Source organism: Pseudochaenichthys georgianus, chromosome 15 (assembly GCF_902827115.2).
Source record: "Pseudochaenichthys georgianus chromosome 15, fPseGeo1.2, whole genome shotgun sequence".
NCBI classification, from domain to species: domain Eukaryota; kingdom Metazoa; phylum Chordata; class Actinopteri; order Perciformes; family Channichthyidae; genus Pseudochaenichthys; species Pseudochaenichthys georgianus.
In genome coordinates this window covers 20,688,039-20,714,915 of record NC_047517.1, presented here as the reverse complement: position 1 = coordinate 20,714,915, position 26,877 = coordinate 20,688,039, and positions in this window count along the sequence as shown.

Below are 26,877 nucleotides of genomic sequence, written 5' to 3'. Positions count from 1 at the left end.
CAGCCAATCAGGATTGGCGTAATGAGATTGATGCTTCTGTTTGCTCCGCGATGAGGCGCATCCCATAGTGAGACATCTCACTTCATGTTACTCTTAACCCTGGGGTTACGTAAGTAACCTATAGTTATCTTGTGTCCAGTTTAATGGCTATTTCATACTGTTGTATATACAATTATATTAAAATAATGTATATCCTCTATACAGTGGTGACACACTACTTTAAAACGACTCCAGTCTCCAACCTAACATACATTTAATTAGGTTAAAATTAATGAGTTTCATTAATAATTCATTCGTATATCCCCTATGTCTGGTGGAGTAAACACGGCTCGAAACCTGGATTGAATGGAGAGGAACACTTTCTTACAATTGAGGTATGTTGATCAGGTTGCAACTCTCCTGAGTGATGGTAACAAACAGAAAACAACATTGTCCTCTAGGAGATAGCTGGATGAATAATGAGATGAGATAACATGGCAGCCAGGCAAAACACTATACTACTAGTATGCACCTGTAAAAGCGCTAACAAATTAAATCTATTATTATTATTATTATTACTATATAAATAAGTTAAATATTTCACCTTTAAATAATACAGTTTGTTTTTGTGGGTAGAATGATATCTTTGATATCTTCTGTCATGGAATTTTGGTTTTTCTACTAATTGCAAGTCCTACCAGCAAATTATAAAATGGTGAATGTTGCGTCTCGTCAAATGTGTTAGTTATGTTTATGTATTATGTCTGTCATTTTATGTTTTTCACGTCTGGTCGTTTTCCATTTCCTGTTTTATTTTGTACTTATCTCTTTCATTTCAGGCCCTGTTTCTTCCTCCCCTTGTGTGTTTTTCCCTTCATCATCAGCGTCTGCCCCGCCCCTGATTGTTTCCACCTGTTCCCACTCACCTCATGTTTAAATAGTCTTGTCTCTCCCCTGACCTATGTCAGTTCGTCTTGTTTGTTTCCCCAGAATGGTCGTGCCAAGCCTCAGCTCATAAAGGATCGCTTTCACTCACGTCAGGTTTTCTTTTGTTGTTAATTTTGTAGGCTTAAGTTTTTCTTAAATTCTCTTTTTGTTATGCTTAGTTTTTTCCTCATTGTGAGCACTTTTTGTTTATGCCAGTACTTTGGAATTAAAAATACATTTAGTTACATTCAAAACTTTGTCCCTGGGTCGTGCATTTGGGTTCATCAGTTTGTATCGAGGTCGTGACAGTGAATAATTAAAATAGGTTAATTTACTTAATACAACAGGTCACACAGAGATAAAGCTGTTTCAACACAAAGAATAAAACATGAAGTAAAATTTAAAAAGTCTGAAATACTGTTTAGGTTAACATAAATCAACTCTTATCTCAGGAATGCTATGCTTGTTGGTAAAAGGTGTTGAGAATAATAGCATTTCCCTTCAACCGTAAATTGTTTTAATAATTGCTTTCCTGAAAAACGTGAAGAACAGTTATCTTTGGTTTTCAGCCCTGAGTGTCTGCAGGTATTGCTCCTATGTTACATGGCGACCTAACAATCTCCAGCACTGGTGCAAACTACACTGTAGCCAACACATGGATGACTAAATGCACAGCTTTACTTTTTAAACCCAAGAAAATAAAATATTGTCAGCCATCTCCTTCAAATGGGGCAGCACTCTTATATTAGGGGTAATGCAGACCATTGGAGAAGCAGGCAGGTCTTTGGGCCAATGGTCCATGAGCTGTTTAATGAGGACTCAGGGATTCTCCCTCCACAGCTCAAAGGGCCATATGGCTTATAGCAGCTGCTCGCTATGACTGCTGATCGCATGTGGCGCTCACAGCTCAGGGCGATCATAACTATAGCATAGCTCCACTTTATGGTAGCTTTACAATTACATGTTCAGAGAATATGCAAAACACTCATTCAAAAGACTCCATCATCAAATTTTATTCCTCAAATGCTTTTCCTCTCATTGGTTGAGCGTACTTGAGTTGCGCTTAGAATCCATTCCTCATTTCTCGCTTTGTGACACGGGCACTTCAAACAGCGACACGCTTCAACACTTGTATGGACTGCCATGAGGCAAAGTCCGCTAACATTACAATAATGTACACCTTAATCTGCTATGAGAGCAAAAAAGAGCATAGACTGCGTGAAGGGTTCATTTCCTCATTACATCCCTGTGAGATGACCGTAATTGATATGAAATACTTAATGTAAAATTACCATGTAATCAAGTTTCATTACAGGCAACATCCATTAACACAGCTGGAGAGCTGATCCTGTTTAACAAACACTACATGACTTAAAGCAGAGGCATTATGCAAAAGAAAGTTAAAGAGGGTGAAAAAAGATTGTGTTAAAGTGATGTCATGCTTTTCCACAGCATGCTGCAAAGCCACGCCACATGCTTCAATCAATGTGATGCACAACATGTCCATCATATCCCCACATTTACAAATGCTGTTTTGAACAGGTGTAAATAATTGATGATTCATGTGATGTTTCAGTTCTATCCTACAGTTCAGGGATTTCCGCAGTTCACACACTTCTTTTGTTTTAAGAGTCCCTGTCATTTCACCAAAATGTCACTTGATCTTTCTCCTGTTAACAGTGGAGCATTAGGTAACATTTGTAGTGTAGGCTACTATAATGTGGCAAAGTTGATAATCTCAAGAAAGCTTTCTAGGATGTACAGAAAGCTCTCTCTCCATCAGTGCTGGAACTACAATAGAACGCGCTGTACCTAATCAGGACCGGTATCACTAAATTCAGCCTTTGCCACACAAACCCAAAGCAGGGCAGACTGTTCCTCAGGAAGAGAATGTCACGGCTCACAAAGAGCAGATTTCACCATTTTCCTCACCCAACTAAGGAATTGTAAGATCTGAAATGAAACTCCCCCCTCCCTTGCATCAATATAGTGCAATTATGGGCCACAGAGAAATTGCTCATGCAACCAGGCAATCCATACTTCTGTCACTTTCCACATCTCAAATGCGATCAGAGACACAATAGGCAAGGCAAGGCAAGGCAATTTTATTTATTTAGGACTTTTCAGCACGTGGCGATTCAAAGTGCTTTACAGATTAAAAGCAAAAGACATTTAAGAACAAATACAGCATAAATACATTAGGGAAATAGGGAAAGCTCGATACCAGCTAACACATTGTGCCTGTCCTGTAACATAAACTAAGGTCTTCACACTTTCTCAACATAATGAAGGACACGATGTCCTTTCCTGTACATGAAAACCATGAGAAGAAATAACAACCAGAGCTAACATTATTAATGTAGGAAGATATATTTTATTTTTGTTGTGAATGAATGCAGTGCTCAGAGTTTCATTTGTCATGGCTTCTCAAAAACACACCAGAGTGTAAGGAAGTCTAGGCTTGATCACAAACTTGGAGAGATGTGAAATGGAGCAGATCTGAGCATCTGGAAACAACAAAGAATAGTTCCCTCAAGGTGCTCAGTATATCCACTGGAGAGCAGGCAGTATGCTCTGCCTGTCCCTGGGAACATAGCTGTGATTTATTACTGCTATTTAAATAACTGTTTGTTTAGCCACAAATGGACACCAATGTGATAATATCAAACAGAACCTAGTATTTTATCTGTGTATTTTTAACTGGTTTCGGCAACCTTATGTTCTCTAATACCTGCAGCGTCTTTGGACGTTCCCAGTATCTGCGGATAGTTTTTGAATATATTTAAAACCTCTAGATATTCAACTCCACATCGTTGATGGATAATTCATCAATGCTAATTTGCCGGGTTAATTAATTCAAAGGGTTCGTTAACACAATTTAACTGAACAAATTAGCATTGACGTGTGACCCGTTGTCTTCCCATCAATCATGGCGGCAGCAAGTTGAAAGTTATGGACGGCTTTGATTTTTCCTGACCTGGACATGAGGTCACACATTAAGTCAATCTTTATTCCACACTCTTTTAAACAAAGCACATGCACTTATCTTAACAGGGCATGACATTTTTTTAATCTTACCTCTTTCAAATAAATAATTTGTGACTCTTAATCAATATGTAATGGTCATTCAAGCTACTGTAAGACATATTAGCCTTTTTACTTTCTGCCTAAACACTATAAATGAGATTCATAGAAAATGTTTTGTTGTGTTTTATCACAATGCAAGAAACTACAGTAGTTCGTTTAAAATAAATATACAATATCAGAAACATAAATAGGGCAATTTTGCAATGGTTTCCTTATTCTGAACAACATACTTAAAGTATTGTTTGTATCCCATGTCCTTGACATTCACTAGAGATGTCTGCAGTGTTCATGCTTTATTTATCCCCATGCATCATAATATTCCCAGAGTGGTTTTATGTTTGCAGGAACTTCACCTGGCACAGCACAAGACTATTCTCAGTCTGTTTATTGAACAGTCCTCTACAGTCCATTTGCACCATAACATTGTTTCTTGTTATGTATGTATTAGGTTTGTGTGTTGTGAAACTGTGACTTGTGATTATATCTTTGCAACAACAAAATGTGGTACCAATGAGACCAATAAAAACTGAAGAAAAGACACAATGCAATAAAATAGAAAAACAGCAGATTAAACATAACTAGAATGGAAAGTTAATTAAACAGTACTACATTGGAATCTAAGGCATTTCCATAAAAACACTGTATTTTGTCTTTTAATAGCATTTGAGAGGTTGCCTGGGTCTCTAAAGCTAAACAAAGTGACAAGAATGTTAGTAATATTTTTGGGAACATCCACACATTATTTGCACTACTTACTGTCTGGTTCTGTTGATATAAGGCTTCAGGTATTTAATATTTACAGAGCCCCGGCTCTTTTGGGGGAAAAGATAATAGAGTGAGGTGGAAGAGATAAAATGATAGCTACATGTCAATCAATCAATGTTTATTTATATAGCCCAATATCACAAATGTACATTTGTCTCAGTGGTCTTCACAGTGTGTACAGAATATCAGTATGACAATACGACACCCTCTGTCCTTAGACCCTCACATCGTACAAGGAAAAACTTCCAAAGAAAACCCAGTTTAAAGGGAAAAAATGGGAGAAACCTCAGGGAGAGCAACAGAGGAGGGATCCCTCTCCCAGGACGGACAGACGTGCAATAGATGCCGTGTGTAAATTGAAAAGATAATACATTTGCAACATAGGTAGTCCAAATGTTTGGAAATGCATGTGTGTATAATAGGAAGATGAATCCACGAGGATATCCATCCAGGACCACAGCCACGACTCAAGATCCAGCGCTCGCGATCCAGGACACAGGACCGCAGGATCATCCATGACTCCGGATCCCAGCGTATATAGACACCAAAAAGAAAGACATTTGGGGAAGCTGGGTTAATCGGAACATGAGTGTACACGGGTATAGACAGAGAGAAGGAAGTAGTAAGATGTCCCCCGACAAACTAAGCCTATATCAGCAAAACTAGGGGCTGAATCTAATCAGCCCTAACTATAAGCTTTATCAAAAAGGAAGGTCTTAAGCGCACTCTTAAAAACGGATAGGGTGTCTGCCGCCCGAACACAAACTGGAAGCTGATTCCACAAATGTGGAGCTTGATAAGAAAAGGCTCTGGCTCCCATTGTACTTTTAAAGATTCTAGGAACAACCAACAACCCTGCATTCTTGGAACGCAATGCCCTAGTAGGACAGTAGGGTATAATGAGTTCTTTAAGGTAAGATGGCGCCTGCCCATTAAGGGCTTTGTAGGCGAGAAGAAGAATTTTAAATTCTATCCTGTGTTCTATAGGGACCCAGTGTAAGGCAGCCAGAACAGGAGTAATGTGGTCCCTTTTCCTAACTCTGGTTAGTACACGAGCCGCAGCATTTTGAATCAGCTGAAGTGACTTGATTGACTTCTTGGTACTCCCTGATAATAAAGAGTTACAATAATCCAGCCTAGAAGTAACAAATGCATGGACTAGTTTCTCTGCATCGTTTTGAGGCAAGATATGCCTGATTTTTGCAATGTTACGTAGATGGAAGTAGGCGGTCCTTGAAATTGATTTTATGTGGGCGTTAAAGGATAAATCCTGATCAAATATAACACCAAGATTCCTTACAGTCTCACTGGAGGCCAAATTAATGCCATCCATAGTTAGTATGTCTTTAGATAATTTGTTTCGTAGATTCTTCGGGCCAAGTACAATAACTTCAGTTTTGGTCGTGTTTAACATCAAAAAGTTTAAGGTCATCCACGTTTTTAAGTCCTTAAGGCAGTCTTGAATTTTATTTAGATAATTAATTTCATCAGGCTTGATTGATAAATATAGTTGAGTATCAACATGTATGAGAGGTATAAGAAATGTCATTTCCTATCAGGCAGTAATCTTTCTCGATTTATGTGAAAGTAGTTTGGCTGCTCCGACGGCCCCGAGCAGCATGCCTGACCTGCAGTGCACTCTTTAGAGAAATACAGTCCGATCTACTGTAAATGTAGTAATTTTCATAAAAGAGAACATTTGAAAAAACGGCAAGAAGGACTAAAAGAAAAACTAAACTGGAACTCATTCAAGACACATTATAAATAACACTGTTTTTTCATGTCAATAAACTCATTAACTTATGAACTCATGAAAAAACGAGTTAAGAAAGCCTTCCTCACACCAACGTTTATTTTGTACAAATGTGATACCATTACATGCAATTGACTTTTGAAGGGATTAGAAAAGTGACTTTCCCCACTCAGACCTGATTTAACCACATGGGAGCCAGTTTCTGCTCCTAACAACTAAAAGCACAAAACAGTGACAGCATCTAAATGTAATGAAAATGCTGTCGATACAGGAAAAAGTGCTTTGTAAACTAGATTGCAGTGACAACTCAACTGTGACCAATTCAAAACGTCCACATTAGTTGCCAACACCCACAGAGATGACAGCAGTGAACATGTGGTATAAAAGAAAAACTGCTCTTCATTTCGTTGGAGATGCCAGAGTTGATTGTACAGCGTGTAACAGGGGAGTGAACAGGACAAGAAAGTACATTGTTTTACACAATTGCAGTTTACTTATTTTTTTATGCTACTTTTATTTCTGTTTCAATACACCCAATGTTATGTTCTCTGTTATGTTCTCTGGTATTGACCTTAGTTTATGAGATGATTTGAGTATTATTTATTGGGGACCTATCATGCAAAATGCATTTTTTGTATATCTTTTATAAATAAATATGAGTCCCCGGTGTGTCAGGGAACACACAAAGTGTCAGAAAACCCTCTCTGTTTTCCTCCGTACCGAAATCCCTCCCCAATGCTATCCCGCCCTTCTTGCTGTGGTTGGTGGGTCTGCCAGAGCAGCGTTCCGCTGCAGACAGCATGTGTCAGGTCTGATTGTCAGGGCAAGGGGAATATCTTACTCTGCAGCTGAGGCAGAACACTGTACAGAACATCTCCTGCCTCAGGAGGGACCTTCTGTGGAAACTCACATTATGATCTCTTCCACCCTCTCCCCCAGTGGGATTCTGGATCAGCGCCTCTTGCTGTCACTTCATCATATCTCTGCATCTTTCATTGTCACATATTGTATTTCACATCAAGGTTTTTATAAGTAATGTATAAAAAGCCTGTGGCAGCTTTTGAGTACATTTTGATGCAGAAGGTTGTCAAAAAATATCTAGATTTGGGTAAGAATAAGTACGTTTGTTGTATTACGAAGATTCAGACCTAACGTGGTGCGACTCAGTGACATAACATCCCATGTATAGTGTATAACTTGCTTTTAGTACTATATCTGGTGATGACTGTCGAAAAAGGCTGATGGGTATACATTGGAGTTAGTTAAAAGCCTGGTGCATCAACCACTGACCCTAAAGGGTGCCTTGTGCATCAGTATTAAGGCTCCCAGAGCTGGTGCCCAATTTATTACTATTCTAGTATTTAACTCTTCCTGAAAGAGACCAGGCTGCAAGAATTTTAAAGTAATGAATCATACTTTTCAGTTATTTAGGTTTTTAAGAAAGCCCTCTTATTGCAGTGTTACTCCAGCGTATATGTGGGCAACAAGGAGGTCTCTTCACAAATGTTATTCGTAATTACAGTGTAGTCACAGGATATATTTAAATGTATATTGAATGGGCATAGATATGTCTCATAATTATTTGTGGGAACATAAAAATAATGCACTTGCGGATCTCACATTTGTCTTTTTACACACACGGAATTTTGTGACATATTTTCCGCCGGTCTCTGCTAAAATCTACTCGTGTCACTCGGTGATTATCGGAAACCACGTGATGGCCTGCTGATGACGACATTTCCACATGATTTCAAAGTAAGAGCATGATGTTTGTTTAATGCTCTGTTTTTTGTATTATTATAATGAACAGCGGAACGTTAGATGTATTCTTTATCACCATCATCATCATGTTATAGTGATAGTTAGTTTGTGTTAGTTTATTGGATCAATATAGCATATATCGAGCACATGCATTGATGTTGAAGTACAGGCTATACGCCACTTTCGGGTCCCGGGGGACCAGCTGGCAGCGAAGCAGCCCAGATAAAACACTTTCTTCATTGTTTGTTGTGTATTCAGTCAAGCGGGTCAAAGTTACAAAGCACTTCACATCTTATTAATCGGCCTAATTTTACTTTACCAGTTGTGAAGGACCAGGGTACAGAAAAACCAGGAGTGCAGGTTGAGGTGCAAAAATACGGATTTTATTGACCCAATATATGTACAGTTTTAAGATGGGTAATAAAATCAATTAGGTTTAAACAAAAAGGTGTAGATATAAACAGACACAATCTAGCATGTACACGCATAAGCAGAACGTCACAAAAATGGGTGACATCCTGTATGCTCTTCTGTCCAAGAGCAACTCACATACCCCCCCTCATCTCCACACTGCAGGAATTTATAGCACTACTGATCAGTCCATTATTGCATGCAGGGGAAAGAGGCTCTAAAAAGGGGTGGCTTAAATGGAGTGGCCTCTTCAAACACCCCTCAGGGTTTGAGAGGAATGGTGTAGTCCAATTAGCTGACACGTCTATAAAGGCAGGTGTTTTCCATCAGCTCAGCCTTTTGCCAGGAGCAAGGTGAGCTGTAAGACACTGACAATAGGATTACACACAACACAAATCACAATAGATACTTTAATCTCTGTAATGTAAACAAAATCATAACCTTTACGATGTGTGTTTGTTTGTGAGGCTTGTGGCCCTCACACATTCCCCTCCTTCTGGAATCACGCCATGAGAGCGTGATAGGAAGTCTGCAGTAGTGTTGTCCCGGCCAGGAATGTGCTGGATGGTGAAGTTATATGGCTGCATTGCCAGGTACCATCGGGTGATGCGGCTGTTGGCATCTTTCATCCCTGCCATCCACTTCAGGGCTTTATGATCCGTTTGTAGGATGAACTCTCTTCCCAGGAGGTAGTACTTGAGAGAGTCTAGGGCCCATTTCACTGCCAGGCACTCTCTCAACAGTTGAGTAGCGAGTCTCCCTTGGAAACAGCTTCCTGCTGATATAGGCCACGGGGTGAAGGTCATTGGGCTCTCCCTGCAAAAGCACCGCTCCCAAACCTCTGTCTGAAGCATCAGTTTGCAATATGAAGTCTTTAGCAAAATCAGGACTACACAAAACAGGGTTCTTACTCAGTGCATCCTTGAGGTCGTTAAAACTAGACTCCGCCTCCTCACTCCACTGCAGCAAAGTTGGGCCCATCCGCTTGGTCATATCTGTTAGAACAGCAGCACGAGAGGAGTAGTTAGGCACAAACCGACGGTACCAACCTGACATTCCCAAGAATGACTTCAGCTGGGTCTTTGTCTGCGGAGGCTGACAGAACTGGATGGCTTGTAGTTTGTGGGTCTGGGGTTTGATAACTCCGTTGCCAATAATATAACCAAGATATTCTGTCTCAGTCCTGCAAAACTGGCACTTTGAGTGGTTGACAGTCAATCCAGCCTCCTTTAGACGTCCAATGACGGCTTTCAGATGGTCCAAATGATCCTCCCATGTAGCACTGTGAATGACAATATCATCAAGATATGCTGCAGCAAAATCTGACAATCCCAACAATACCTGGTCCATTAATCTTTGGAACGTAGCTGGTGCGCCATGCAGTCCAAACGGCATTACGGAGAACTGGTACAGACCCCATGGTGTACGGAAGGCTGTTAACTCACGGGACTGTGGAGTCAGCGGAACCTGCCAGTAGCCTTTGCATAGATCAATCGTGGTTAGAAACTTTGCTTTGCCCAACCGATCAATGAGTTCATCAATGCGAGGTACTGGATAGGAATCAAACTCAGAAATTGCATTCAGATAACGGAAGTCTATGCAAAACCGTAGGGTGCCATCCTTCTTTGGTACCAATACAATGGGGTTGCACCACTCACTTCTTGATACCACAATGATTCCCAGGGATATCATGAGATCCACTTCCTCTTTAAGGGACACCAGGAGGCGCTCGGGGATTCTGTAGCTCAATCTTCGCACAGAAGCATTCTTCTTTAGCACAATGTTGTGGTCAATAACATTTGTACAACCAGGATTTTCTTTAAAAACTTCTGGGACACAGAGGGCACTGACCTGGGTTTGTTCATCAGCTGTTAGGTGGTTGAGATCAGGCAAAACAGCGACAGGTAGAGGAAGGTACTGCGCATCTTCGTCATCCTCTTCTTCCACATGTCTAATCAACAACACTTCCTTTTTGTTGGACCTGGGAAACCATTCTTTTAATAGGTTAACATGCAAAATTCTCTGGGACCGTGCTTCGCCAGGGGTTGCAATCACATATGTGGTTGCACCTATTTTTTCCTTTACCTCATAAGGCCCTTGCCATTTTGCAAGGAGTTTGTTGTCTTGTGTGGGAAGCATAACCAAAACCTTTTGTCCAGCAGAAAAACTCCTCTCCCTGGCAGATCTGTCATACCAGGTTTTTTGGTTCTTTTGGGCCTCCCACACATTCTGCTGGGCCAGTGCAGTCATGCTGCTCAGTTTCTCCCTCATGTGGACAACATAGGCAATGACGTCATCTGTTCGACCTGCTGCCCTCGGGCCGGCGCTACCGTTCACTGAAAGCCCGCACCTCCAGACTCAAACAGTTTCTTCCCATGGGCCATTAGGACATTAAACACACAAAAATAACTCCCCACATCCCCACTGTGCAATAATCCTGGTCTGTTTTTATGTATACTGTAATATTTATCATATATATATATTTTATCATAATTCTATTTTATTCATCTATTTATTTATTTATTAATCCTGGTCATCTACTTGACGATCCGAAGCTGTGTGCACAACTTGCTGGTCGTAACTGTCAGACCTTTTATTTTGTGTTTTAATATGTCTGTTTTTAAAGCACTCGCTGGAGCAGCAACCATGAATCTCGTTGTATATATGTACAATGACAATAAAAGCTTTTGAATTTGACACTCTGTGGCTCAGCTGGTTTGGGATCCTTTTCCCAGTGAGTTTTGAGCAAGGAAAGTGGGCCTCTTACCTCATGTCCATATAAGAGTTCGAACGGAGAGAACCCAGTTGATGCTTGAGGGACTTCTCTGAAAGCAAAAAGCACATAGGGTAACCACTGGTCCCAATCAGATCCCGTTTCACAGATGAACTTCCTGAGCATTTGTTTTAGTGTTTGGTTAAACCTCTCTCTGAGGATGGTAGGGGGTAGTCCTGATTCTTTTAATCCCCAGTAGTTTATACACATCCTGTATTAACTTAGACATAAAGTTAGTCCCTTGATCAGTAAGAATTTATTTGGGAAACCCTACTCTCGCAAAGAACTGCACCAAACAAAAAGCAATTTACTTTGACAGTTTTAAGCGGAAAAACTTCAGGATATCTTGTAGCGTAGTCAGTTATTACTAGCATGAAGCGATTTCCAGACTTGCTTCTTTCTACCGGGCCCACAATGTCCATACCTAATCGTTCAAATGGAGTAGCTATGACTGGCAATGGTTGAAAAGGGACTTTTGAAGGGTATTTGGCTGAGGTTTGTTGACATTGAGGACAACTTTTGCAATACTGCGCCACATCAGCGCGTAGACCAGGCCAGTGAAAATGTCTCTGGATTCGGTCAACAGTTTTGCGTTTCCCTAGGTGACCTGCCCAGGGAATAGAGTGACCCAGCTCAAGGACAAGGTCTCTAACAGACTTTGGTACCATCAGCTGCTTTGTTGACCCCTGTTGGCGGTACAGTATTCCATTTCCTTGAAAATACCCATCTTCCTTTGAATGTCCAAATTTCTCCTCTTCTTCCAAGGGTTTGGCCTGCTTTATATAAGGAGTTAGACTAGCATCCTCTTGCTGCATTTTCTGAATGTCAATAGGCATTTTAAATCCCAAAGGTTGTGGTGGATTTGGTTCAACGGACACATTTACTGTAGTATTTTGGAACTTTTCCTCTCTTCTCTGTCTACGTGTCTTATGGTTTTTCCCAGGCTTAGCTTCAATATCCTCATTATAGAAAGGCAGCTCACTGAGAGGTTGAATAGACAATTCGGTCTCCTTGACTTTTGACCTTGTGAGTGCAACATTACAGACCTTACTTGGATGCAAAAGGTCAAGAAGAACAGGAAGGTCGTCACCAAGCACCACCGGATAGGGAAGATGATCAGCCACTCCAACATTCAGAAGGTAACTCTGGCCCCTCACTTTAAGATAAACATCTGCTGTGGGATAAGGTTTTTCATCGCCATGTACACAGCAAATAGGCACAGTGTCAATTGTATTTACATCATGTGGAGAAATGAACTGTCTGTGAACAAGTGTCTGACTGCTACCACTGTCAATTAGGGCCTTTAACTCACAGCCATTTACTTCCACCATGGTCTCTCTCCGTGGCTGTTGTGGCTCATCCTTTGGCTCCCTGTGACCTCTGGGCATATAGCACATCTGGGTTAATTTTACAGGATTTTTGGGACAAACAGGTTTAGTGTGTCCCTCTTCACCACACAAGTAACAAATGAGTCTCCTGAAGGGTTTAACATTTGAGTTCACCTCTGTTGGTTTCTCCCTTATATGAGCCTTACCCCATGTTGAGTCCAACCTCTGTGTTGGCCGAGACATACCTTGCCCTTTGGGGTCCCTAGATGTCTTCCAAGCAGTGAAGCTCCATGGCTGCTTCTTCTGCCTGGCAGCGACAAACACATCAGCCAGATCAGCGGCATCTGCGGCCGTTTTAGGGTTGTGCTCCCTAATCCAAACCTGTAGCTCTGGGGAAAGCATTCTCAGATACTGTTCAAGGACAATCATTTCTCCAATTTCCCGAACAGTTTTCCCTTTTGGCTGAACCCACTTCCCATAAAGTTCTTTTAAACGGACATAAAGTTCTTTCGGGCTCTCCTGTGGTGCAACCTCATTACTGCGAAACCTTTGTCTGTAGGTTTCTGGATTTATGTCATATTTTCTAAGAATAGCTCTTTTTACTTCCTCATAGTCTAGAGCAGGGGTCGGCAACAGGCGGACCGCGGTCCGGATCCGGACCCAGACGGACCCGAGCTATAATCAATACATTAATAGGGGATTTTTCGGCGCCTCCCGCTTTTTTAACGCTGATTTGGGTGACTTGTGTAATTCGTGGAGAACTGAAGAGTTTTCGACTGACGGACAACTTCTCACTTCACAAAAGAAGAAGAAATCTAGACCGCAAAAATAATTAAACAAGCGAGTTCCTGTTTTTCCTGGCCAAGGACAGGTTCATTGAACACAACACGAGCGTAACCTGTCTTCACGTGGTATATGTCTCGTCTGAAAGGAGTGCTGAGCACCGGAACGCCGCTCCAGCCCTTAAAATATTGCATATAAGGATAATAATCCACAAGGAGCCGTACACATGCCGCAGTGTTTGCGTGGCTGTGTCTTTAGTTGTAAACACAGTGGCGATCTGTTGTTGTTAGCATCTGGTTAGCTAGCTATGCTAACGGATTTAAAGAGCTTTTCTACAGCCAGGTGGAAGAGAGCTCTCCTGAGAGGCTCAAATATCCTCAGCTCAGTGAGGTTAAGGCACACCTTGATATGATCATTATAGTTATTAATGAGACTAAATGAAAAACAGGTATAAAATACTATATGACAGTAACAAAAAAGTTGTTAAAAATAACAAGGATAGAGTTTAAAAGGGGAGTGATTTGTAAAATATCCAAAAAGAAAAATATGCTTACAGTTCTGTTTCATATGGGTGTTGAGAGATGTATCCATAGATCTCTTAATGTTGCTCTCAACGTGTACCAGATTGATGCTTTTAACTTCAATATTTTAAGCAAAGGTTGAGTTCAATAATTTGTACGACCCTCGGAGGATGTTGTAAAAATTGAAAGGAAAAAGGTTCCCCACCCCTGCTGTGAATAATAATAAAAACCCTTGATTTTTAACTTAAAGGTGGGGTAGGTACGTTTCAGAAACCGGCTCGAGATACACTTTTTGTTATATTTCATGGAATGCTCTTAACATCCCGATAGCAATGAATAGCTTAAGTGCTTTGACAAAAAAATCCATAAAAAAAACGTCATCTGTGGAAGCCGTAGTACTGTAAAAAGTACAACTTGACTCCATGTCAGCCCAGATTTACAAACTCCTGGCAGGACAAGCTCAAGCTCAATTCTCACACTGAATTTAACAAAAGTGAGTGGGGGACTGCAATATAAGAGGGACAGAAAGAGAAACTTTGAAACTGTTCAATTGTTATGATGTGTAAAGACTGATATTGTTCTATAATAATCGGCTGAAACTGTTAAGTAATTATGTGAAACGGTTAACAAAGAAAAAGGGACACTCAAGCTGCTGCTACACTTTATTTTATGTATCTAAAATTAAGCACTTTTAAGATGCATATATTTTCAAAAGCTATTTTATTTATTTTCTCTAGTTTATTTGTAAATGCAGCCCGAGAGGAACATTACACATATCCACAGTATTTAATGTTAATTGACAATAAATTGTTGTTTTTGAATTGTACTTTCTTTATTTGATTGGCAGTCAGTTGTTGATTACATGCAGATGTTGATAAAGCTACAGGTCACTTCAATATATATCACACTAATTCATGAAGCAAGATAGACATTTTGATGTTCCGGACCTTTGCATGGGGACATTTTCTCTAACTGGACCTCGTTGAATTTTAGTTGAAGACCCCTGGTCTAGAGCATCATCCACATCCATATGAACATATGCACTTCTGGCTTTACCAGTTAATAATGGAATAAGTCTGAAAGCCCAATCTTCAGTTGGCCATCTGCATGCTGCTGCAATTCTCTCAAAAGTAACGAGAAAATGTTCAATATCATCAGAATCGGTTAACTGTTGAAGCCTTGGCTCTTGAGTTCTTAAGGGTACTGCTGAAAAGCTGTCATTTCGAGCAACTCCAGATAATGTCTGTTGTGGACGGTTCATTTCCTCCAAGCCCATCACATTAGCCCCAAGTATATCTGCTTTACCAGAAAGTTGCTCCAAGGTTGCAGATGTGTGCGACTGCACCTCTGATTGAAGCATATTAAATTGCTGACACAGTGCTCTAAACTGCTGCTCTTGCTGTGCTGTCTCCACAGCTATTCGTACGTCTCGTGCCTGCTGCTGATCCATATGGGTTCGTAGAATACTGACCAGGTCAGTGATGGTGGGCTCCATAGGCTTACCCATTTCTGTGGACCCAGCTACTTCCTCTTCTGAATCAGACTGTTCCTCCGGCTGCGGCTGCTGCCCTTGTGTGGCCGCGGTTCCTCCTCTTCCTCTAATTTTCCCCGGCATGTTTGGGAAAAACTGCGAGAATCAAGTACAAAAAACCCAAAAATATCTCTTCTGCCACTCCTACTGCTGATCCCACCACTGCCACCATATGTGAAGGACCAGGGTACAGAAAAACCAGGAGTGCAGGTTGAGGTGCAAAAATACGGATTTTATTGACCCAATATATGTACAGTTTTAAGATGGGTAATAAAATCAATTAGGTTTAAACAAAAAGGTGTAGATATAAACAGACACAATCTAGCATGTACACGCATAAGCAGAACGTCACAAAAATGGGTGACATCCTGTATGCTCTTCTGTCCAAGAGCAACTCACATACCCCCCCTCATCTCCACACTGCAGGAATTTATAGCACTACTGATCAGTCCATTATTGCATGCAGGGGAAAGAGGCTCTAAAAAGGGGTGGCTTAAATGGAGTGGCCTCTTCAAACACCCCTCAGGGTTTGAGAGGAATGGTGTAGTCCAATTAGCTGACACGTCTATAAAGGCAGGTGGTTTCCATCAGCTCAGCCTTTTGCCAGGAGCAAGGTGAGCTGTAAGACACTGACAATAGGATTACACACAACACAAATCACAATAGATACTTTAATCTCTGTAATGTAAACAAAATCATAACCTTTACGATGTGTGTTCGTTTGTGAGGCTTGTGGCCCTCACACCAGTGCAGTAATAAAGTAATCTGTAGAAAAGCACCGTATTTAGGTCAGCCTTCATAGTAAGGCTATACATGTTATAATATTCATTGTGTCCTTTCTACTATGCATATATTCCTGTCTATTGCTTTCATTTGTATTTAATGTTATTGTGTTTATACTGGTTTCCACACATTTCACAATTTGGGATGAATGAAGTATCTATATATGATATCCATCTATCTATCTGTCCGTATATCTGTCTGTCTGTCTGCCTACCTGCCTACTAGTTGTTTTGTCATTGTATTGCTCTTTACCGGCACCTGCAGAGTACAGGACTTTACATTGTACTTACAATTTTACATTGTAACTTTGACCTGCTTGACTGAATACACAACAATGAAGAAATAGTTTTATCTGGGCTGCTTCGCTGCCAGCTGCTCCCCCGGGACCCGAAAGTGGCGTATAGCCTGTACTTCAACATCAACGAAAGTGCTCGATATATGCTGTATTGAACCAATAAACTAACACAAACTAACTGTATCACTATAACATAATGATGGTGATAAAGAATGCATCTAACGTTCCGCTGTTCATTATAAAAAAAAACAGCATTAAACAAACCATCATGCTTTTACTTTGAAATCATGCGGAAATGTCATCATCAGCAGGCCATCACGTGGTTTCCGAAAATCACAGAGTGACACGAGTAGATTTTAGCCGAGACCGGCGGAAAATATGTCTCAAAATTCCGTGTGTGTAAAAAGACGATCCACAAGCAGAAATGTGAGATCCACGAGCAGCGATTTGAGATCCGCAAACGCATTTTTGGTCGGCAAATACAAAATGGATTCACAAATGCCTGATCGAAAGTTGTCAATGTTAAAGAGATAATCACAGATCTTCTTTTTATTTGTGAAAATATTTAGCGTATTTTCAGATCCGTTTTACACTTGCACATTTATTTGTGAGTTTGCAAATCTTTTAAATGCATTTGTGGATGGTGTTTTACATTTCAATTCCAAATCACATATTTATACACATTATTTTTATGTTCTCACAAATAATTACGAGACATATCTATGCCCATAATATTGACATAATATATACTGTAGTATGAAAGTTCCACACATAGTTTGGATCTTGTGAAAGGGCAAACAGTATGGGCTGAGCATTTTGGTACTCTGTTAGCACCCTTTAAAGATTCAACCTGTGATGTAAATAAAACATGTACACTGTTATTTGGGGTTTAATGATGAAGAAAGGAATATTAACTGCTCTACCCTTTTGTAAATGCCTTTCTGCACACAATGTGATAAGGCAAAGGCTATGGAAACCATGTCAAATTAAAAGACAAGTTATTTAGGCCCATATTAACCTGTGACATACAGCGGGAAGCCCACTGTCTTCCTCTGGTTTCTCTGCGAGCCTCTTAATATTGTAGGTCTAACCAACCTTGTGCTGTCCCTGAATCCCTGACTGGAGGAGGGTAGAGGGGGTCATTTCTTCACTGTCAGCAAGAGAGGTGAGGATACCATGGCTTTAATTGTCTCCATTTGTTATTCTTTATATTTCAGGATATTCATTTGAAAGTCTGGCTAGGTTCCTGGAAAGGTCAGCATTGGAGCAAGGGCTTCATTAAAACAGAAAAGAACTAAGCACAAAACCAGATTACCCCTCCTTTTACTCGCTCCTGTGCTGTCTGTCTTCTATATCTCTTGAATACAAACATGACGGACATGGGGGAATATCAATCACGGTTCTTCTGAAACACTGTTTCTGTGGTAACCCATGATCTGAACCGCAGATTTGAAGATATCTGAAGTGTCACATCAACAACATTCAGCAGAGCACCAATCTCATCCTTGATCTTTAATCATCCCATAGCTGGTTTAATGTTGTCCCTCCTGGCAAACAGTTATTTAATGGGTGTAACACTGTTTTTACAACTACAAGCACAAGTGTGACTGGCAAGCTTAACAAAGCTGAGCAGGATTCATGTGGCTCTGAATTGCTTACAAGCCTGCATGAGTTAAAGCCAGATAAATATGGAGGAGTTACGAGGTGCTTCTGCTGTCTGTTGCATTGGAGGAGGCTATGAAAGACATGACCTGGCACTGTGTGTAAGCAACCCAGTCTCACGGCATTTCGTGTTATAGTCACAACATTTAACTAAACAGGTATTTTAACTGATATTATATTAATTATACTCTTATGTATGTAGATAGTATAAGAAATGTGCAGAATATGACAGTTTAATGGTGGAGGTATACACACATATTGATAGATGTCTTGTAATGCACTGTTGAGGAACCTGCGACCCAAGTTTTTCCTTCATTGCATAACTACACCGTAGTTGTGTATATGTCAATAAACCTTTGAAAATCTTGAAATCTTGAAAGGGATGTGCAAAATAGCCATCATATATAGTTTTTATTGAACGATTAGAGAATAACGAGTAATGAATATACTTTATAGGGATCTGCAGATAAATGTTTAGTCTTCTCAAGCACCAACTAATATCTCGCCTGATTGTTGGCACTTGACAATCACCTTCCTGAATTTTACTCAGGTGTAACTAAAGTCTGATTTAAGGGTTGTTTATATTTCATATCATTAATAAGAATCTGCAAAGAAACTAAAATAAATGTAGTGGAGTAAAAATACCAGGTTAACATCTGAATTGTAGTAGAGTAGAATTACAAAGTAACAATGAGCTGTCATGTGGGTATATATTAAAGCTGCCCATTATGGACACAAGCAATTTTCACCCATTTATTAATTATGTTTTACATTTGATGGTCCCGCTCGAGTCCAGTTTTGGATAGTCTGCCGTGGTTTCGTTCCATTTCAAAGTGCTGTTGGCTGTAACCTTGGCGCACTGCCACTACAACATCCAATCCCAGAGCTTGAAGATGAATCCCGGGGTTTGTCAGGCAAAGGGACTAGTCCCAAACATTAGCTGAGGATTATGGGTAATGTAGTGTCTTCGGCCATCCTAAACTCCGAAATGTTTTTCGGATATCGCATTAACACCATATCCCAACGTGCATTGCGGCTAAAACATGCAATCACCGAGCTTAAACCATAGCTGAGGATCTTGGGTAATCAGTTCAGTGGGTGTGTATCGCAATGATGCACGAAATGTCCCTTATAGGCCTACGTCTGTTTCCGGTCATTTTATTTTGAAATTTAGTTCCTGACGGACACCAAAAAAGCCCGATATTATAGAATTAAACAAATAATTGTTGTTGTTATTGTTGAGTAAATAACAGTGTGTTACAGGGAGGCTGTGGCTCAGTGGGTAGTGCTGGACTTGGAATCAGGGGGATAGTAAGTTTGAGTCCCACTGCAGTCAGCATGTCGTTGTGTCCCTGGGCAAGACACTTCACCTCAAATTGCTCCTGTGGGGATTGCCCACAGGACTCAATGTATGTAAGTCGCTTTGGATAAAAGCGTCTAACAAATTACATGTAATGTAATGTTATTTAGAAAAGAATAACAAATTAGAAGGAATATTTTCTTCATGGACGGCAAACAAAGTCAGACATTATACGATTTAAAATAGAAACAATGATCGTGGCTTGATATTGAGTAAGAACATGTTTTTATGAACCACACAGCCTCCGGTCTTCCAAGACCCGACCAGACAAAAAGATGTGTTGCAGGCACGAAACACACTATCAATAGATATACATTGCTTTTAAAATCGTTCTGTGTGACACGAAAAAAAAAAGGGGAAAACCGTGTTGGTGAACACGAATCAATAGATTAAATGTTGTGACTATAACACAAAATGACGTGAGACTGGGTTGGTGTAAGAGCTGTGTGGATGCTGTCTTGCTTGGCCATGAAAGCAGGTGTTTCCTTTCTTATGTGCTGCTTCTATCAGTCAAGCAGATAGTCTAAATATACATAGTGTGGCAGGTTAGAAAACTAGAAGGCAGTTGGCCCAACAAACAATTAATACCATTTATAATTAGTGTTTTTAGAAGAGCTACCACACTGATAACTTCAGACAGACTGATTCTCCCTGTTTGCAGTTAAAGGTAAGCTAGGCTAATCAGCTGTAGTTTAGCATACAGAAATAAAAGCAAACGGCAACCTCCCGCTCTGAAAGGTTAAGCCCATCAGAAAATACCTTAAAACTGCATTCTTTTAATGGCCAGCAGGTGGTGACTCCACTGGTTGCAAAAAAAGTCACATTGTATAGAAGATTACAAGAATATTACACTTACGTCTCCCTTAATAATAAGTTAATACCTCAAAGATGTCTCTAATGAGTTTGTGGTCTCAATCACGAGCTTGATGTCTTTAATACATTATGATGTTTGTGTTCTATATAAATGATGGTTACATTTAGAGAAAAAGAGACAATAAACAGGCAATATTCTTCATAGTATGGCTACCTACACTGTAAAATATTACCATGATTTCACAATATTTGGCTGTAATATTTTTACAATAAATTACTGTTTTACCACTTTACAGTCTTTACCTGTAATGTTTGAATTTCACAGTGAAATCAATGCAGGCACAGTTAATTACTGTGAATGTACAGGATAAATGATTACCAGGATTTCACAACATGTTACTGTATTATTTCATAGTAAAATGCTGTATTCAGACCATCCTCTGTGATAACACAACAAATTAAGTGATTTTCTTGCTTTTATCGCTCTTGCTTGGCTTTAAATACTAATTTATTTCTTTGGTGCAGGTTTTACTTAAATTGAAAGGGGGACCGCTGCATGTGCCTTAAAATAAACTATGCAACATATAAATATGTGAAATTGTTGTCTTGGCTTATTGTTTTCAGGTGCTTCCTCGGCATTAACCCTGAGACGGGCTCGAAAGCCAAAAAGAGGCATGGCAATTGAAACCCCCATGTCAGCACATTCTTCAGAAAATGGTTGACTTCGAGTGGATGTCCGTGTAGACATGTGCTCCCCTCCTTGTTTTATTTTCTGTGCACCTGGTCTGCCCCTCGCCCCGCCTCTGCCCAGGTGTTCCAAATTCCACTCAGCCGTGTATATATAAAGAGAAGCTGGAGGAGAAGTATGTCTCGCCTATCCTAATGCCGGGAGACACTCTCCTTAGAATACCTCTTTGCCATTTTGAGCAGTAAGCCATATTTTTGCAGATGTGTTTATGTTTAGCTTGGAGGACCAGGGGGGTATACTACGAAGCAGGATTTTCGCTTAGCCGGCTAAATTCAGGGAAAACTCCGGCTTTCCGGTCCTACGAAGCTGGTTCTCTTTTTAGCAGGCTAGATCTCCATGGTAACTTATGCTTAGCGGCTAACCTGGTCGGGACCAGGTTAGGTTGCAGGCTAAGAGCTAAACTCAGTGAAAGCACTGCCTGCTGACCAATCAGAGCTCAGTGTGCGGAGTTTAAAGCGATCAAGTCATATTACAGGAGAAAGGAAATACAGAAAAGCTGCCGTTGCAGGAAAGACGGCCGGCAAAAATCACCGACTGTGTGAACGTGAACATTAATAGAATATCACCAGAGCAATTCAGAGCAATCTGACTATTAGGCCTATAACATTAGCGTTAATAAAGCCTACTTAAATATCTGCCACGACATGAGTAACATTAAGTACAGTCCGCGGCATATCACATCATAATGTATCATATATTTCCTTATCTGAGTCAGCTGAGCCGTATCTGGCCGTGCAACACTCAGTGTCACATACTGTATGCAGAAGTGTTAAGCACATTAAGTTGACGAAACACTCGAGTCAAATGTAATTAAAGTCAGATCGTGTTTTAGACGGGGCAGTGATATCATAAACCTGTTAATGTACGCATTCAAACACTTTTTTCTTTTACCAGCTGTATGCACCTTGCAGGTGCAGCTATGTGGCTTTTATCCTGGATAAAGTGTTTAAGTCATGGATATTTAAAGTTTAACTTCTTCATATGTCTAATATTATAGTTGACTTTTCATTCAGGAAGTATGACGCTGCGCTGTCAGTACGCTTCTCCATGTTTGTGATTGGTCGAAAGCTCCAAATACCACCCCTTTCATGTGAACGCGCACCTAACTAGATAGAACACGGCTGGCTTGAGCGATCCACTTGATAACCCGTGTCATAGGACCGCTTAGCGAGAGCGCGTATGTTTTGGATTAGGCCAACCGGCTAACTCAAACATATCCAGGTTAGGTTGAACCAGCTTCGTAGTATAGGCCCCTGGTAGTCCAGTTTTCGCGGCTTTATTTTGTTTCCCATAGGGTTTATATTTGATTTCTGGTTAGGGGGGAGCTCTGGGTCTTACGGTCCGTGGTGTGGCTGGCTCGGGTTCCCTCCTTCTGTTTGTTCCTTTTGGCCAGTCCTCCAGACCTCTTTTTGTTTCCCGTTTTGCTTGTGTGAGCAAACGGCTGATTATCAATAAACGCTCATTACCAAGTACCGGTTATTGCGTGTATTCTTTCATGTTGCGGGACTCAGCACGAGCCACTACCGCGGAGTAGAGGTTGGGGCCGTAACAACATCCAAGACACTGTGAAATGTACTTTGCACTACAATGGAGTAATAATAAGTTAAAATGGGCATTTTCTTTGTTTTTCTTTGTTGATTGAGCTGATTGAATTGTGTAGTTATGGTAAAATCCCAGTTAACTAGTCAGATTTACAATATAATATCGTATTATTTACATTTTTATATTTACAGTAAATTACTGGCTAATGTTTTACATTACTTCTACAGTAAAAGTGTGAAAATACAAGTAATTACTGTAATTTATGTACAACAAGGTACCATAATACCACAGCTCTGTACTGCTATATCACAGTAATTACATGGGCATGCATGGCAACTGTAAAGTCACAGTATTTAGTTGTACTTTTATTCTAATTTACTGTGAAATATTTACAGTAAATTACTGTGAAATCCATGCAACTCGTAGCCAGTATTGTACTGTAATAGTACAGCCAAACATTTTACAGTGTAGTGATTGACAATGAATTACTGGTTCCAAAAAACAATGTGGCAGAGGCCAAAATGACTGACTTCGGGCTTTAAAACGAAAGTCAACAATCCAATGGGTGACGTCCGGGAGTTATATGAATCCTTGCATCTAATAAAAAACTACAAAAAAAACACGTATTTCCCAAAATGTAGAACTATTGCTTTAAACTCAAAACTGTAAGTCTTCTTGTCATTGCTATCTGAATAAAAGCAGGCAGAGCAGAGAGGGTGAACTATGCAAACTGTTTAAATCTGACTTGAAGTTGGTGTGGTGTGACATCACTGTCTGGCAGCGGCAACGAACAGAAATGCCTCCATAAATCTGGGGAAATGCCAGTAGAAGAGCAGATTATGAGGCCATAACACAAGCCTGTCAGAGCATTTAAGTGTTAATTAATCTCTTTTCCCCCCTCCCTCATAAATTGTAACTGCTAGCCTTTGTGATTAAAACAAAACATCTCCACAAGATTATCCTTTGGGAACTGGCATCCTTTAAGCCCTTTAAAGAATAGTGAATAATGATGGTGCTCTCATAAAAATGATCCCTGGAGGATCCCTTCTATTTTTTACTCCTCATTTTGCAGATGAGCTGTTTAAAATGAAGTCTATTTGTGCCCAGAAAGGGTAGACAAACAATCACCGGGCCCATAAAATACACAACACCTTAACCTGTATGGGGTAATAAAAAATGCTTTTGCCTCTGGGAGCTCTAATTGCCTAATGATCAAGTAAGCGTGGATTATATGGGCTTTATCAGGTGTAGGTGTATAGACAGCAATTCCCTCTTAATTCGTTTAGAGGATTGTTAATTTGATGGCTATTCAAAGACAGTAATCTACTTATCTTTCACACAACTAATCTCCCTTCTCTTGCCAACACACACACAGACGGACCAAAGTTTCCAGCTCTGTTCATCCATAGCTGCCACTAGATGTCAGAATATTAACACCCGGCAATGCTACCTAACCTAGCACCAAAACACCCAGCCCTGAATCATCAGTCTTGTTACGTAAATGCTGCTGAAGGTAAAATACTGTGGATCCTGCTCTCTTTCCTAAAGGTATACCTCCTTGTTTTTCTACTCTCCCTGTCTTTCCCTTCCTCTGTAGCCGGCATGATTCTCCTTTAAATGCTGCATACTGATCAGCCTTGACATCAAATAATGTGAATTTCCTCAAGATATTGTTACATTTAATAAAGGAATAACTTTGGCACAGGAATATTGGGATGACCCTATTGCTAGCATTTTGGTTTCACAGTTTATCCAAGATGGGAAAAGGATATCGAATCAAGTCCCTGCTTTATCTGCACCCTAAAGATTTCATGTCAGACGCCTGGATGTGGCTTTGACGACCGAGCCAAGGGATTTCAAACATATCTCTTCTGTTCTGACGTAAACAAAAATATGCTTATTCTCTACTAAAGCAGACAACTTCTAATTAAGCTCGGCTGTGGATGGGTCTTTGTGAATTAAGCTTGCATGTGATAAGAGAAATTCCCTTTTGAACACATGTAGAAAGACAGAGGGTCGTTTTTGTCCACATGGATTTCAGTCAAGGCTACTCCGCACTGAATTCCATGTGGACATTACGGCTCTGCCTCAGAACTTGGCCACATTTCCATAACTTTTATTTTCCACGCCTGTGCCTGGGTTTATACTGACCCCGCGCATCCTTTGGGATCGGAGATTATTCACACACTGAGACCTGAATGCAAAATCAGTTTCTTTTGATTGAGAGGCTCCACAGAATTATATGGGAGGCGATGTGGACAGTTTCAAGGTCCTTTTTTTGCATGACGGTGTAGATGTAACCTCTTTTGCCTATTCAGGAGATTACAACCAGAGGTGACAGCTTTGAAGACGGGATCCCTGCTGGATTGAAATCTCAACCATGTCAGTCATGACTTGCATACGGTGCTGTAATGCATACATGTTTGAGTGTCTAACAGGAGTAGTTGGAATACAGCACATCGTGATGTATGTGTCCCAATTGAAGCGTTGGCAGTATGTGTGATGTGCTGTTTCTGTGATGGTGTTGCTAACCTAATTTCACTTTTTGATTTTCACAGTTGATGTGTTGGTCAGTAAATAGCTACAATGCTGCTGCTGCTGTGTGCCTGAGGGAAAATATAAAAACCTCCTCATATCAAACTATAATATAATACCGCTCCTTGTCATTTGTTTTATGAGAAAATGTGACCTGGTTTGAGGTTTTTTATTTGTGTTATGTCATTTTTTATTGTATCCAGTGGTGGTAGAAGTATTCAGGTCCTATTCTTATGTAAAGGTGCCAATACAACAATGAAAACAATGAAAAAAAAATACTCTTTACAGATATGTAATACTCAATGTAATCAACACACTGCATTTGCATGGTTACAACCCAACAAAGTGGATTTTTTCCTTAACAGTGCAACGTGTTATACCTGGCCACATTCTCCAAAGACTTTAATTTCTGCCATTTTGAATTAAATCTGACAAAACAAACGGCACAAAGATCCTGTACCTTTAACATGACTGACAAGCCCTCGGGAAAGATATAGTTCTTTGTCCTCACATGTTGGACTGAGGGCAGAATGAACATTACAGTGACTCAGTATCTCAAGAGGAACAAGTGGTGAAAAACAAGACAAGGTGAGCTGAGACTGCTCAGCAAGCTCATTTATTTTCACAGTTAAAAGTGTATGATGTTTATTTTAGTGAACTTCTACATCTGTAATTTTCTCTAACACTTCTTATCTGCTTGTATTTTTTATATAGAACAGACATCTATTGTCTTGAGGTAAACAAAGGAATGCTAATTTGTTATATCAGAGATGGAGTCAGCATATGTTTTCTATTCTTATCAAGGAAACACAAAGTACATGTAAATTGTCCTTGTGAAAAAAAAGGTTGTTCATATATTTTAAGCACTTATGCATTTGGGATTATGCTTATTTGTATTTATGATTTGTGCAATGTAATTCAACATCTTAGTGGTGCATAATTTGTGTACATTTAAAGCAGTAATAATGCTCAGTATTTTTTATAGACTTCACATTTGCTAAGCATATCGCACAGATTTATATTATGTAATGCTTGGTTTCATTAATACTTTATTATTAATTATACAACTTATATATGTGATTAGCACTTTAACATATTCTACAGTTCACTTCACAGTACAGGTCATCTGAACTCGCTCTAATGTTAATGTCTGTATTACTAATGGAAAAGTGTACTCCATGATATAGCATTTTAAATGGACCTGACCGAATAGTAAATGAACCACATCCATCTTTGTGACACTGCATTGCAGGGTACTTTCCTCCGGAATCGTCTCTAGATGACCTTGCTATTCAAAAGTTTTTTTGTTGATGCGCCTGTCTTACACCTGGAGGTGGTTAATTTAATCACCAGTGATTTTGAAAAAGAGATAGAAACAGCTCGTGATATCTGTATAACCCTGATATAATGAAACAATGACTGAAAGCTTTAAAAAGCAATTTTTTGAATTTTTTTTACATTTTGTAATTGACAGATCGTATACTTAGCAGCATTATACCCACTGGTTTACAGACTTTTTT